Genomic DNA, 15,294 nt, shown 5'->3' with positions numbered 1-15,294 from the left:
GACTTGATAAAGTTTTGATTGTTATCATTTTGATAATTTTGAATATTTTATTGGGTCATTTTCTCACATGAAATTTAAACATGAAGAACATATGTACTGATGTTTTGCCATGCACTCCTGTATGTCTCCACTGGCTTCCAACTTCAGTGTTTTCTGGAAAGCTGCACTTACAGGTCTCAGCCAGCAAGCTGACAAAGGAGTGTTCCATTTCTCTCCTGTAAAAGTTGTACTTACCTTGTTTTCATAAAACCAACCTCCGTTTCCAAGGAAACAAGAACAAAAAGGCAGTTGGCAGCTAGCATCTGGGACTTAGAAGAACTCTCACATGTCAATTTCAACTGCTGGCTGCTGGCTCAAACCTAAAAATGTGGAGTATTAAAATCACCTTCAGATTTTTAACACACAAAAGAAGAGTAAGTCATTTTTTTCTTAATTTTTTAAATAACTGGGTTTAATAGCAATTCATTTAAACTATCCCTTGAAACAATATAATTAATTAAATAATTGTAAGTGCTAGACATATCTCAATAGGACTCAAGCTTTCTTTTAAAACAGTAGGCACATTACATTACAGGAATCTTTTTTCAATTTGATACCATTTATCTTCACCACTTCTCTCTTTATACTTAAATTACATTGTCTTCCTCTTTCTTACTGCTCTCTTTGCACCCAACTCCTTCCTTTTCTTTTTTTTTTTTTTTTTTTTAGCTCATGTGCAAAATATACAGCTATCTTGTGTATTATCCACGCAGATTTTTTGGGGGGGGGGTGGGTGTGTACTTGAGGGTTTACCACAGTCCTTACCTTTCCACAGTCTCCAGGGCTTCTTCCTTCATGACTCCTGGATTCATTTGAGTCTTTAGATACCTGCTGAAAGACAAACCTGGCTGGAATTTTTTTTCACGGGGGCCAGAAACTTGTGGCAATACTTTAGGCATCTAGACATTCCTAAGAAGTGATTAATAATTACCAGGAAAATGAAGTTTCAAATTGAGACCTATACTCCACATTGGGTTTTGTTACCTTATATTATTCTCTTTGCCATCTTCAAGTTAAAAATGTAGGTCTTCTAGAATTTTCCTCTTTTGATTTTTTTTTTTTGTACTTTTATGGTACATCTGGTCCTTTGTAGTATATCAGGCCCTTTGAACTTGAGGATGCCAGTGGATGGATGTTTGTAGGTAAAATTTATGGAAAACTATACAGGCAGGTATTAAATTTATCAGATTTGCCGTGTGGATTCCTCATGTCATTACTTTTTATTAGTAGCCTATTTGTAAAATTTATCAATCATCTCCATGTCAGACTCTTAGAAGTGAATATGGTTTCTTTTCCACAAAAGTATAGAAAATATCAAAATGATAAATTTAGGTAGCAGCTTTATCAATTGTCACTTTTTATTTTTCTATTCCAAGCTATTGATATTTATAATCCTTTATTTTTTTTATTGGTACAATATCCTAGAAATTATACTTCTCATTTGCAAATTCAGATAATATCTAATGTTTTTCCTTTTTTGGTGGTGCATATAGAAAACTCATTTTTTTAAAATTTTGTTTAATGTTTATTTTTGAGACAGAGACAAAGACCAAGCAGAGGAGGGGCAGAGAGAGAGAGGGAGACACAGAATCCAAAGCAGGCTCTGGGCTCTGAGCTGTCAGAACAGAGTCCGACGCGGGGCTTGAACCCATGAACCGTGAGATCATGACCTGAGCCGAAGTCGGCGGCTCAACTGACTGAGCCACCCAGGCGCCCCAGAAATCTCATGTTTAAGATCTTTTGATACCATTAACTACCATTTCATAAGGAGAGAAATGACCCCGCTTTCTTGTATACTATAATAAAAGGTATATAAGCAATAGTTTATAAAATATTAACACATCATGTTGTGAATGATAAAATTAATCTCTTGAATTTAAGAAATCTCCAAACTAGGAAAAAATTGCAAACTTTACCAAATTTAAACAATGAAACTAAACAAATATTACTGTCATTAGTTTTTGGGTTTTTTTTTTAGTTTGAGTTATAATTTGGACACCCTAAAAATTCACCATTATGAAGTGTACAATTCCATAGTTTTCATGCACTCACAATGTTGTACAACTGTTACCACTATATAATTTTAGAATCTGTTGTCACCATAAAAAGAAATCCCACACCCTTTGCAGCCACTGTCCATTATCTCCCTCTCTTCTCTGACAATGACTCATCTACATTTTGTTTCTGTGTATTTGCTTCTTCTGGACACTTCATATAATGGAATCCCATTTGACCTTTTGTTCTTGGCTTTTTTCATTAAGCATGATATTTTCAAGGTTAATTCAAGATACAGCATATATCAGTGTTTCAATCCTTTTTATGTCAAATAATATTCTTTTGCATGGGTGTAACACATTATATTATCCATTTAACAGCTGATTCAAGTTTCTGTTGTTTGTATTTTTGACTATTACGAATCATTCTGCTATCGACATTCATTACACTTTTGTATGAACATATGTTTTCATTTCTCTTGGGTATATACATAGGAGTGGAATCCCTGAATCCTATAATAATTCCAAAATAGTATCATGCTGAAATAATATCAGCTGCCTTATAATATTGTATATGGGACAAAAGGCAGAATCGTATATAATTTTAATCACATAAAATGAGATTTTTTGTTTTATTTTTTCACATAAAATTGTTTTTAAAAGTTCATCAAGTAAAACAAAAAGTAAGGAGATACTTAGGTCAATTTAATTTGTTGGTAGAGTGATATATCTGTGTTTTTGTTTTTATTTCTATAATGAGACTTTAGTAAAAAAGAATTTAACATGACATATTACTCAGATATTAGTCATATTAATTCCATTTTAAACTTCAAGAAAACACCTATCCAAAAGTGGGCTCAAAATAGATACTATGTAACCTAATAATCATAATATATCAGTAACTGTGAACAAAGATCTTGATTCATAAATAACATGAGTGAAGATTTTCTAAATAAACTGATGTACAAAGTGTTTACTAAGAAAATACTTCCAATTATTTGCTATTATTCTTTCTTAACATACTTCATTACTGTTATAATGCTTCAAATATACCCTTATTTCATTCAAAGAACTAGTTTAGCCTAGTATTTTTACTTGTGTCTTTTTTTTTTTTAATTTTTTTTTTCAATGTTTATTTATTTTTGGGACAGAGAGAGAGCATGAATGGGGGAGGGGCAGAGAGAGGGAGACACAGAATCGGAAATAGGCTCCAGGCTCTGAGCCATCAGCCCAGAGCCCGACGCGGGGCTCGAACTCACGGACTGCGAGATCGTGACCTGGCTGAAGTCGGACGCTCAACCGACTGCGCCACCCAGGCGCCCCTACTTGTGTCTTTTTCTGTAATTATAACATGTAATTGAGTGGAGTTTCAGACTTACAAACTTCCATGTTGAAGTCTTCTATCTATATAATGTACGAGTGTGTGTGTGTATTTGTGTGCATGTGTTTTGTCCATCTTTCTCTTTAAATTATAAAAACTTTATAAAAATGAACATCTCCATTATGTAGTGACATTTACAGGTGTTCAGAAATTTACTTCAATTTGTACAAAAAAAATCCTATTTTAATTTAATTTTCTTTCTTGAAAGAGATAATAATATGTTCACATTTAAAAAATCCAATTGGCCTTTAGTTTATAAGGAATATTCATTCACACATTTTTATTATCATTTATTGAACATGGCACATAATAATTAAAGACTTTTAAAATAATAGGCTGAGGGGCGCCTGGGTGGCTCAATCGGTTAAGCGTCCGACTTAGCTCAGGTCATGATCTCGCGTTTCCTGAGTCTGAGTCCCACATTGGCTCTGTGCTGGCAGCTGGAGCCTGGAATCTGCTTTGGATTCTGAGTCTCCCTCTCTCTCTGACTCTTCCCTACACGTGCTCGCTCTCTCTCTCTCTCTCTCTCTCTCAAAAATAAATAAACATTAAAAAAATTTTAAATAATATGCTGGAAGAAGATGTCCACTTTTAGAAACAGAAACAAAAAGAGTTACGTGGATTGTCTAATGCTACATCATCTTCTGGGAAATACTGACTTTCTTTCAGAGAACCTCTCCTTTCTTAATGTCCATTAGTCTTTTTCTCTTCCTAATAATGTTCACTTCCCTTTTCTCAGTCTCCCCTGCTGTCTTTCACTTATTCTTTCCTTTTTAGTCATCCAATTATCCATCAAGTTACTTTCCCAGGTAAATACTTTCTTACCTGGTCCAGCTCAGAGCACTTAGTCATTCTCAATCAATTCAACTCACATTTACTGAATGCTACTTTGTCCCTGTCTCTGTGTGAGGAGTTCCAGGATACAGAGAAAAAAAAGGCTGGTAATGAAGAAATCCAAATAAGACTTATTCTTGCCTTACAGTAAATATATATGTACACAAAATGGGAGAAGATAAGGATATGAGACAACAGTGTATTTCTGAAGACAAGTAAGATACATGCAAGGATGAGGAGGCAATTAAGGGAAGATTGAGAATAGTGTGAGAGAAGTAAATCACAGAGGTGTGAATATCCTAATGTATCTTAAAGTGTATCCTAGAGAGATCCCATTTTATCAACTAATTTGATAGTTTGATTTTATCAACTAATGCCTTACCAAGGGAATAGGACTCCGAAAACCCCTAAACACAGAAATAGAAGGTTGGTGGAGTGGGAAGCAAGGAACACCTACTTTGGTTACTTCTTTATGGAAGGTAAGACTGATGTCAGAGGAATGGTCTGGGAAGATTCAAGATAAGTTGGTAACAAACTGTATGAATAGATCCTCCAGATGATATGGGTTCAACTTTGGCTATTATGCAAATCATGTTTTTATATGCTGAGGTAATACTGGCAAGAAGAGGTGAAGTGACTCATTGTCCACAGATAGATATAGGAATGTGAAGTGTGGATGAGAGGGGATGTTGTGGAAAGAGAAGAAAGAATTTAAAAATATATTAATGGGGTTGAGGAAAAGAGTGGAGTAATGAAATCATATGAAATGGAGTTAGTGAATTGAGAGAGGGCCAGTTAATACTACACCTAATGAGTTTGAATTTGATACTATATTTGATCATGGCACTTTCTTTGACCCTGATGATCAGGATATAGAAAATCAGATATAAGATTGACTATGCAAGTGACTATATCCAGAATTAATCGCAAATTATGATATGAGGAACATGGGAGAGGCAGATTTGAGTGTTGTCCATGAATAAGTCTTAATTGAAAACATTATAATGGATACATTCATTCATGAGGCTTAGGTTTGCGGGCTTCCCCACTGCTCCACGCATGCCCCATTCTTATTAAATTGACTAGATTTCTGCAGGAGCAAACAAGTGCCATCTTTTTCTTCAAATTTATTTCTACTCTCCTTCTTTTAGTGCTCACAAATTCCTAGAAGCTTATAGAATGGAATCTAAACTGCTTTCTACGGGTTGCTTTTCTTTGTAATACTAGTATTTCCATTTTAATATCTCTTGGTGGATTACAAAACATTCTTAGTTACACGGTATCATATAACCTTGTTAGATTACAGGGCAGGTATGACCATTTTTTGGAGGTCTGAGAAGTCACTTGCTTTATTTCAGAGTTGCACAGTCCATTCAAACATAGTCAGAACAAGAACTCAGGTGTTCAGACTCTAGCCTTCTTACATGCAAAAGATTCTCCACACTGCCGGGTGCATGGGTGAGCCTTAACTATAGTCCAAGTGGAATATACATCCTTTGAGAGTTTGTTAGAGAAACATTTATGCAATAGGCAAAAGTAGCACTGTGGAGGATTTTCTGCCCTGGAACCATAAGCAAAGACAAATAAACGCATAAAAAATATATGTAATCTTAAAAAGATGCTATTTGTTGACTGTTTATTAGGACCCAAGCATTAAATAAACATATGTTAGGCATTTTCTCATTTAAATGTTTGTTCATTTTTGAGAGAGGGAGCGAGTGGCGGGGGGGGCAGAGAGAGAGGGGGACAAAGGATCCAAAGCAGGCTCTGCACTGACAGCAGTGACCCCAATGTAGGGCTTGAACCCATGAACTGCGAGATCATGACCTTAGCCAAAATCAGACGCTCAACTGAGCATCTGACTGAGCAGGCGCCTTGGCATTTTATCATGTAAATCTCATAATAACTTCATTGGAAAATGAATTTTAAATGAGTGAAGTCACTATGCTTGTTTTCTTAATTTTAATATAAAATTGTTTGTTAATAGATCTTCTGAAGAAAGAAGCAATTCCAAATTAGGAGCAAGTGTCCATACTAATTAAAAATATGTCTTTGAGAAAATGTAATTCTTTGAATATTCGACTAATACACATGCAAATAGCATATAAATGACCAGCGAATATGTGAGGAACCACACTGGAGAAAACATGATCGCCATGACATACACATACTACCACGTGGTAGTTTCTTATTTCTCTATGTGTGTATATAAATATACATAATTACTCTTGAATGCCTTATAATCTTATCCATTTTTCTTTGAGAGAAAGCCATTAAAGAAACAGGGGATTATTGGGGATGCAAGGCATATTTTAAACTTAATGCCGTGTATTCTTCCCTAGATTTTAATCCAGCACATTTTACATCTGTCGGGTGTCTATATTGTACAGTAGGCCAGTGAACACTGGGTAACTGTGTAAGGAAGAGAATTTCAACAGAGAAAAAAAATTCTCAAAAGTACTTAGTTATATCCTTTCAATGTAATCAACTCCTGAATACTTCTGATGACATAGAAGGTGGGGCTCTGAAATTCAAAAAAAAAATTTTAAAAACCTTCATAATTCCATTTCAGGTGTTCCTTTAAATTGCATATGTCACCAAACCTTTAGTCCCAGTGACAGAGAACTATATACAACTGAGTGATGTAAGTCATGTCTGTGTTCTCCTGCTGATCAAATGTTGAAGGTGCTAATGAACTGTGAAATGGCCAAAGACCTGGAGGCAGCCAGAGAGAACAAAGAGAAGTCACAAAATGAGTAATTAGTCAGTGAATAAGAAAGGATTCAACCACATTAAAGTTGTATCTGCTACACACATTGTCCATCAAAACTTGCTAGAAATGGAGTTCAAATCCATTTTCTGAGATTTTAAAGGCTATGTCTTCTACATTGACTATATCTATTCAGAGTCCTCAGTGCGGACTGAGAATGGAAAACAGCCACTTGTCCTATAAAAGACAGGTCAGTAGATAATAGAATAAATATAAATATTTTTGCACATTATCTTATTCCAAATTATAGAATATACTCTTTACACAGGTCTATGTCTTTCCTTAGCTGGGGTTATAGATGCTTTAGCCCAACTCCTTTCCTCAACCCAGGGTACTTATTGTACTAATTTTGATATTTTCTGTGACTCTTTGATACACAAAGCAATTTTAGTTATAGATTTATTGGTCCATTGATTTCAGTGTTATCAGGCTGTGTTTGGAAAATAACAAAACTTATAATTTGGTGCTGTGTGTGTGTGTGTGTGTGTGTGTAACAGAGAGAGAGCACAAACCTGTGCATGTGAATAGATCTTATTTCTCAGTATGAAGAACCACTGAGGCTAAAAGAGGAGAACCTGGCAGATGGTATATATATATTTTTTTTTTCTTTGAGAGAGAGGGAGAGAGAGGGGGAGAGAAAGTGAGAGAGAGAGAAGTGGGGCTTACCCAAAGGAGGGCTCCTGTTCACCCAAAGTAGGGCACGGGCTCACCAGAGCTGGGCTTGTGCTTACCTGAAGCCAGGCTCGAGCTCACCTGATGTGGGACTTGAACTCTCGAACTGTGAGATCATGATCTGAGCTGAAGTCAGATGCTTTACAACTGAGCCCCCCAGGTGCCCGGTGGCATATAACTTTTAATCTACATAATAAATGTAAATATGGATGTATAAAAATGACTCTTTGACTATGGGTTCTTTCTATTTTACTGAGTCAGGATTCATTTTCATATAACTAATAATACTTATGATTTTATTTAGATTCTAAACAGATACTTCAAAAACACTCTAGTTCTTAAGTGTTTCTAATTTTTTTTCTGGCTTTCAAACAAAATCATTTGTTTTATTTTGTAAGTAAAAGGAGGAAATATATTCTGCATATCTCTATCACCTTGGATCTCATGAAAAAGCAAAGTAAAGCACGTTTTCTCTTTCCATTTTGCCCCTGAGATTCTAGTTTTATTTTTTTCCTGGACACTTAACAATATAACCAGTAACTGCATTCACACCATTTCTCTATCAAGATCTTGAGGAGCAAAAGAAATAGGATATACTTTAGTTGAAGGTAATGTTACCATTTTAATCCAATATGACAGATGTGTGTCATTATGGAAACATAAACTGATTACTTTATCAACTGCTCCCAGCAATCTCAAAAATCTAACGTCATGAATATAAGTTGGATTGTCTGGAAACTCACTTTAAACATCAACGTTTTATTTGCACTGTCAATGCCATTCAGTAAAATTAGATACTTTTTTTCTGTATTCAAGTTAAACTCTTACCCTAATTTCTTGTGATTATCTACAAAACTTGCCCCATGTAATCTATAGGTCTACCTCAGTGCCCACAATTCTAATCATTGGCTGGCTGATGTTAGCATTGGTCATTATTGCTGGAATCCTCTTTCTTAGTCCATTTATTTATTTATTTATTGTTTGCTTGTTTGTTTGTTTTAATGTTTATTTGTGAGAGAGAGACAGACAGACTGAGCAGGGAAGGGGCAGAGAGAGAGAGAGGGAGGTGCAGAACCCAAGCAGGCTCCAGGCTCTGAGCTATCACCACACAGCCAATGTGGGAATTGAACTCATGAACCATGAGATCATGACCTGAGCTGATGTCAGACTCTCAACCGAGTGAGCCACCCAGGTGCCCCTCTTTCTTAGGCCTTTTAGTTGGACCTTAGAGTTTCTCACATTCCCTGGCTCTGATAATTTCTTCTTTGTTTGAGACAGCATCTTATTGGTTTTTAACAGCTACATTCTAGACAATAAAGTAAATCATGCTCTTCACCTTAGTATTTTGGTTTTAGTATTGTTAGTGTTACTGGTATTTTTTCCTCCTATTACACTTCTTGCCGAGGAATCATTGCAAAGAAGTGGGAGACTGGCAAACCCACCTATAGATTCTAAAACATGTATCACAGTGTAATACCATTCACCTTCCTGGTGCTTCTAATTTTTTTGCTTTGCAATCTGGAATCTGAATTTGAACATGTTAGGTCAACGTGGGTGCAGAGTCTGTAATATCATGTAGACTCAGGGCCTGATGACATTCTTCTGGAGCAGATGCTCAGAGGGCCACAAAGATAGGAGATTATACAGAAAAGGAAAAGGTGATGGAATAGTGGAGAAATGACCCCGTGGTCCCCACTGGGTAGTGCTATTTCCTTTCACTTAGTTGCGATCCTGTTGTATTTGCTAACAAAGACTGTATCCCTGTTTTTTTGTTTGTTTTACTTTGAGCTACTTTACACTGATTGTTGTCTTGAAGGTAAATATGCCTGAAGACTATACTTCTGCAAGTTAATTATACCTTTATAATATATGAGTCACTTGGGTTATTCTTAGGCTGAATTTTTGTGTTCTTTGAAAAATTCCAAAGTTTGTCTATACAAAGGATTTTTTGGGGGGTGTGACAAAACTGTATCTTGATTGTAGTAGGAATTATATAGCTGTATGCATTTGTCTAATCTCAGTACTGTACACCCAAAAGTTAATTTTACTGTATATATGTTTTAAAATAAACTTTTTAAAGTATGCTTTCAAGATTCTAAATATACTACCATATAATTTTTATATTTTTATCTGATAGCTGAGAGATCAAAGATATTTGAAATTAGAATTATCAATGCCAACTTTTTGCTTCAGCATATAAACTTCAAGAAGACAGGGGGAGTGTCGTGTTTAAGTCTTTATCCTAATAACCTAGCATTTTATAGGCACTTAAGAAATGTTGTTGAGTGGATGAATGAATATTATATAAAATAATAGCCAGAATATATCAAAGGTCCAAACCAAACATGTTTTTTAAGAATGTGTACAGTTTATTGTATTTATATATAATAAACTCTAAAGATACACAGTAGTTATAGATATCAGTATATATTTTTAAGAAGCTAACCACAATCTTTTTGGCTCTCATTCAGTACGTATTTTTTTATCTCCACATTTTTCTTTTTGTTATTTTTATTTATTCTTACATTTATTTCTATTTTTTGAGAGAGAGACAGAGTATGAGTGGGGAGGGGCAGAGAGGGAAACAGAATCGGAAGCTGGTTCCAGGCTCCGAGCTGTCAGTACAGAGCCCAATGCAGGGCTCGAACCCACGAACTGTGAGATCATGACCTGAGCCTAAGTCAGACGCTCAACTGACTGAGCCACCCAGGCACCCCATCACATTTTTCTTTTTACTCATTGAACATAGATATTTCTAGCTTCTACCATGCATCAGATAATGAACTTTTCCCATAGAATCTAGACTGCAAGGGAATGTCAGGTACATGCTCAGAGATCTTGATTCTGTGGGGTAATTTTTGTCTATAAACTACTCCCAGGAATACTCACTTAAATAATATTCATGTCTACCTTGTTCATACCTGACCATAAATGAAGAAATGGAGGCATTTATTGGTTAAGACATAAATTAACTTGCCCATGATTTAAAAAAAAAGAGTCAGCTCTAGATTCAAACCCATCATTCTAAGTGCAAATGATCCATTTTCCTACTCCCCTGTATTCAGATAACATGTTACATGCCCTAGACAAACTGTTCTGATATTAATGTGCTCAGTCAATATGTCTGTGGCTATGATTTATTGTTTTTAAGATTAGCCCTTCCCCAAACACTTCACCTTTTCTTTGTCTAAGTTCCTATTTTAGGTACTCTGTTGTTTGTTTGTTTTGTTCTGTTTTGGTTTTAGTTTTGGTTTTGTGGATTTTTTTTTTTTAAGAAAGAGGATAGCACACACAAGCCAGGGACTAAGGGAGGAAGAGGGTCTTAAGCATACTGCATGCTCCATGCGAAGCTCAACACAGGGCTTGATCTCATGACCCTAGGATCATGACCTGAACCAAAATCAAGAGTTGGATGATCACTCCACTGAGCCACCCAGGTGCCCTTTATTTTATATACTCTTTAGCTTAATCAAACAATTCATTGTATCTACTAAATTCCCACCATGCACAGGAACAAAATACAATTTTTCACCAAGGGACAGACCTGACATCAATTCATTTAATGAGTTATATGATGGGTTTGCCATGGTTTAGAACTATCTCCCAGCATTAGGCTTTACTTTAAATATTAGAACCATTAATATAGTCAGGCTTAAATCTTTTTAATTGACTTTTTCAGTGCAGTTTGAGGTTGGTAGCAAAACTGAGTAGAACATACAGAGATTTCATGTATCCCTCATTCCCACACATGCATAGTTTCCCTCGCTATCAACAGTTCCCAACAGAGTGGTACATGTGTTAGAACTGATGAATGTACATGGACCCATCATTATCACTCAAAATCTGTAGTTTACATTAGAGTTCACTCTGTGCTGTAAATTCTGTGGGTTTAAACAAATGTATAATATCATGTATCTACCATTACAGTATCACAGGACGCGTTTACACTGCCCTAAAAACCTTCTGTGCTTCACCTACTCATCTCTCCCTTTCCCTAGACCCTAACAACCATTGATTTTTTTACTGTCTCCATAGTTTTTGCCTTTTTCATAAGGTAATATACTTGGAATCATACAGTACATAGCATTTTCATTTAGGCTCCTTTTACTTAGTAATATGCATTTAAGTTTCTTCCATATCTTGGTTTGATAGCTCATTTTTTTTCTTTGTTTAATAATCCGTTATCTAAATGTACCACAGTTTATCCATTCTCCTCCTGAAGGACACCTTGGTTGCTTCCAAATTTTGGTTTTTATCAATAAAGCTACCATAAGGCTTATGTTTTTAAAGTAAGCATCTTTTGCTGTTGCCTTTAACAAATGGGTATATACTATTTGAAATATTTCAATATATAGACATTGATATCATTTAAACATATATATATATAGTAAATAAATTGATTTATTTCAAAATAAGAAGTAGGAGATGGACATCATTCACAATGTTTATAATATGAACTATTTGAAGAACAGACGTGTTTCATCATTGGCGACTGCTTTGCCTTTGAACAGACACCAAACAAATGAATATGAAGAATCATGGATACACTCTGCCAGTCACCTACTATCAAGTTAACTGGCTTTCCTCACCTAGGAACTAACTTCCTGGCATCCACATGAGTTACTAAAGTCACTTATTTTCGTCTATTAAGTGGAAAAAGAAAAAAAAAAGTCTCTGAGCAAAGAAACCTCAATTAATTTAAAACTTACAATAATAGGCTGTAAAATAACAACTGCATTTTAGCCAGTAAGTTCATTAAACATTTTCTCAAACTCATAACCATTATTTTGCTTAGTCAAATGTTTTCTCAAAGGAGAGTTCATTCATTTTAACTGCATAAAATACATGATGAATGAAGCAATTTACTTTTTTATTTACATTTTACCACTGATAATATTTTATTAAAAACACTATCACAAAAGAGCACATTGTGACTTTAATCAGTGTTCACTTTCTAGGGCAGTGCTATGTTTTACATTTATAACTTTAGAGTTATGTTTTTGAATGATACAGAATAAGATGTCCCTAGAAATTACTAGAATACTGTACATTACAAAATTAATATATGCACATTGTTTAATATAAACATAGGCACAAATGCAGATTAGAGATATGTTTTATATTTTTTCAGAGATAACTGAAAAGTACAACATTTAGAATAGAGATTATGTTGTATTGAAATGAAATGTTTATTGTAGGGATTTTTTTTTCTTACTCATTTAAAGTTCAAGAGCAGATAAATCAAAACCGACCATCTGTAATTTCTAAAACATTATCAGGGTGCCTGGGTGGCTCAATCAGTTAAGGGTCCAACTCTTGATCTTGGTTCAGGTCATGATCTCACCCTTTGTGAGATTAAGCCCCTGGTTGGGCTCCATGCTGAGTGTGGAGACTGTTTAGGATTTTTTCTTTTTCCCTCTGCCCCTCCCCACTTGCTCTCTTATGCATGCTCTCTAAATAAACAAACAAAAAAACATTTACAGGAGTGCCTGGGTGGCTCAGTTAAGTGTCCGACTTCAGCTCAGGTCCTGATCTTGTGGCCCCTGAGTTCAAGCCTGACTTGGGGCTCTGTGCTCACAGCTCAGAGCCTGGAGTCTGCTAAGGATTTGATGTCTTCCTCTTTCTCTGCCCCTCCCCCACTGAAGCTCTGTCTCTGTCTCTCTCTCTCTCAAAAATGAATAAACATGAAAAGAAATCATCAATATCATTCTTAATTTCCCATTCCAAAATAATAACTCTGTTTTTTCTCTTTGAGTTTACAAAACACAATTATTGACCATTATCTCTCAGTAAACAAATATGTGCCTGTAATTTCCTACTACTACTCACAACGTAAAATCTGGAAAATAAGTATTTTTTTATAATGTGCAAATTAATTTTTAAGGAAAGTTAAGTAAATATCTATATAAAGAGAAAACCAGGATGTGAATTGGGTAAATTTTATTTTGGGTGTAGCTCTTACTAGAGTTTTTTGTAGATAGTAGATATTTCCTTAACTTTCTATTAATTAGAATAATTATTTTTTTCATGCTTTTCTTGGAATTTCTAAGTAGATTATCTTCTCATCCACAATGGTGAAGGTCACATCATTCTCAGTATTATCTCTCTGATTTCTTTAACTTCTCTTAATGCATGGGTTAAAAATTTCAGTACAGCCTTGAAGAGTAGCTTTGAAGTGGGTAGCCTTGTCTTGTTCCTGCATTGAATGTTAATGCTTGTAATGGATCTTAATTAAAATGTCACATGTTAGGTATTTCTGTTGAATAGTTTATAAATCAAAGAAATTTTCTTTTTACTCGTACTTAGCTAAGAGGTTTTTTTAAATAAAGAATGTTGAGTTTTATCAACTTCTTTTGGAAGATTTATTGAGACAGCCGTAATTGTGCTTCTTTAATCTCTTTATGTGAGTAATTATATTAATAAAATTTCTTATATTAAACCAAGATAATCCTATGATAATGGTCATAGTGCATTACTCTGTTAATAATATTTTTATAAACAACACTATTTTATTTGGTAATCCTATATTAAGGATTTTCCCACCTATCTTTGTATAAAATTAGTGTTTCTTGAGAATTATTCTTGCCCACGTTTTAAATTTGCATCATGATAGTTCCATAAAATTTGTTAAATAAACTTCCTCTCTCTCTGTCTCTCCTGATGCCTTTTTTCTGCACTAGAATATTTACTTAACAGAATTATTTGTTCATTGGCATTTTGGTTAGGATTAAACCATTGGTCTTGGTGTTCTTGATAGGGAAATATGTGTGTTTTCTCTTTAATGTCTTCCATAGTTATTGGTCTATTAGGGATTATATTTCTTGAATCTGGTGATTTAAGTTTCCCTAGAAAATGGTTATTTTCATCTATGTTTAAACATATTTGTATAAAGCATTTATTAATCTCATCTCATATTTTTGAAATCTCTGAATCTATACTTAGGTATCCCAGTGTTCTTAATAATTTTGTTTCTTCTCTCTTCCCTAAACCAATTGGTCAGACTGTTCAAAGGTTTGTCTTATTTACTGGTTTTCAAATAACCACAATTTAGTTTTATTGATCAATTCTAACTTGTATTATGTTTCTATTTTATGCATTCCTAATTTATTTTTGTTTTTCTAGCTTTGTTAATAGAAAATTTAGTTCATTTAAAAGGAGTTTCACAGCTTTTCCATGTTTTTAAAACTATATATTTATGTCTTGTGCCACCTAGGTGCCCCATTCTTTGTTATCTCTTAACTTTGCCTTGTCACTTATCCTATTTAAATATTTAGTACACTTGTAGCCTGGGTGGCTCATTTGGTTAAGCATCTGACTCTTGATTTTGGCTTAGGTCATGATCTCACAGTTCTTGGGATCAAGTGCCACATCAGGCTCTGTGCTCACAGCACAGGGTTGTTTGGGATTCTCTCTCTAAATCTCTCTTTCTGCCCTTTCCCCACTTGTGCTCACTTGCTCTCTATCTCTCTCTCTCAAAAAAAAATAATAAACATTAAATTTTTTTGAAATAAATAAATAATATACTTTTTTCTACTTAATTGTCAATTTTGTGTATGTGTGATGATTTGTGAAGTTTAAATTTTTTTACTTAGCTATAACGAACA

The 15,294-nt window shown here is 34.7% G+C and overlaps 1 long non-coding RNA gene across 1 annotated transcript in view; it reads left to right on the top strand.

Annotated features, from left to right (window-relative positions):
- The window catches only part of LOC125170889 (uncharacterized), a 30,450-nt gene extending 15,441 nt beyond the window's left edge, over positions 1-15,009 (top strand). Inside the window, exon 4 of the long non-coding RNA XR_007154179.1 lies at positions 14,999-15,009. This is a non-coding gene — a long non-coding RNA (uncharacterized LOC125170889). The remainder of the gene's footprint in view (positions 1-14,998) is intronic.
- Positions 15,010-15,294: the final 285 nt, after the last annotated feature.

This window comes from Prionailurus viverrinus, chromosome A1 (genome assembly GCF_022837055.1).
Source record: "Prionailurus viverrinus isolate Anna chromosome A1, UM_Priviv_1.0, whole genome shotgun sequence".
Lineage (NCBI taxonomy): Eukaryota > Metazoa > Chordata > Mammalia > Carnivora > Felidae > Prionailurus > Prionailurus viverrinus.
The sequence above is the reverse complement of the archived record's forward strand: the minus strand, read 5'-3'. Positions and strand labels throughout refer to the sequence as shown.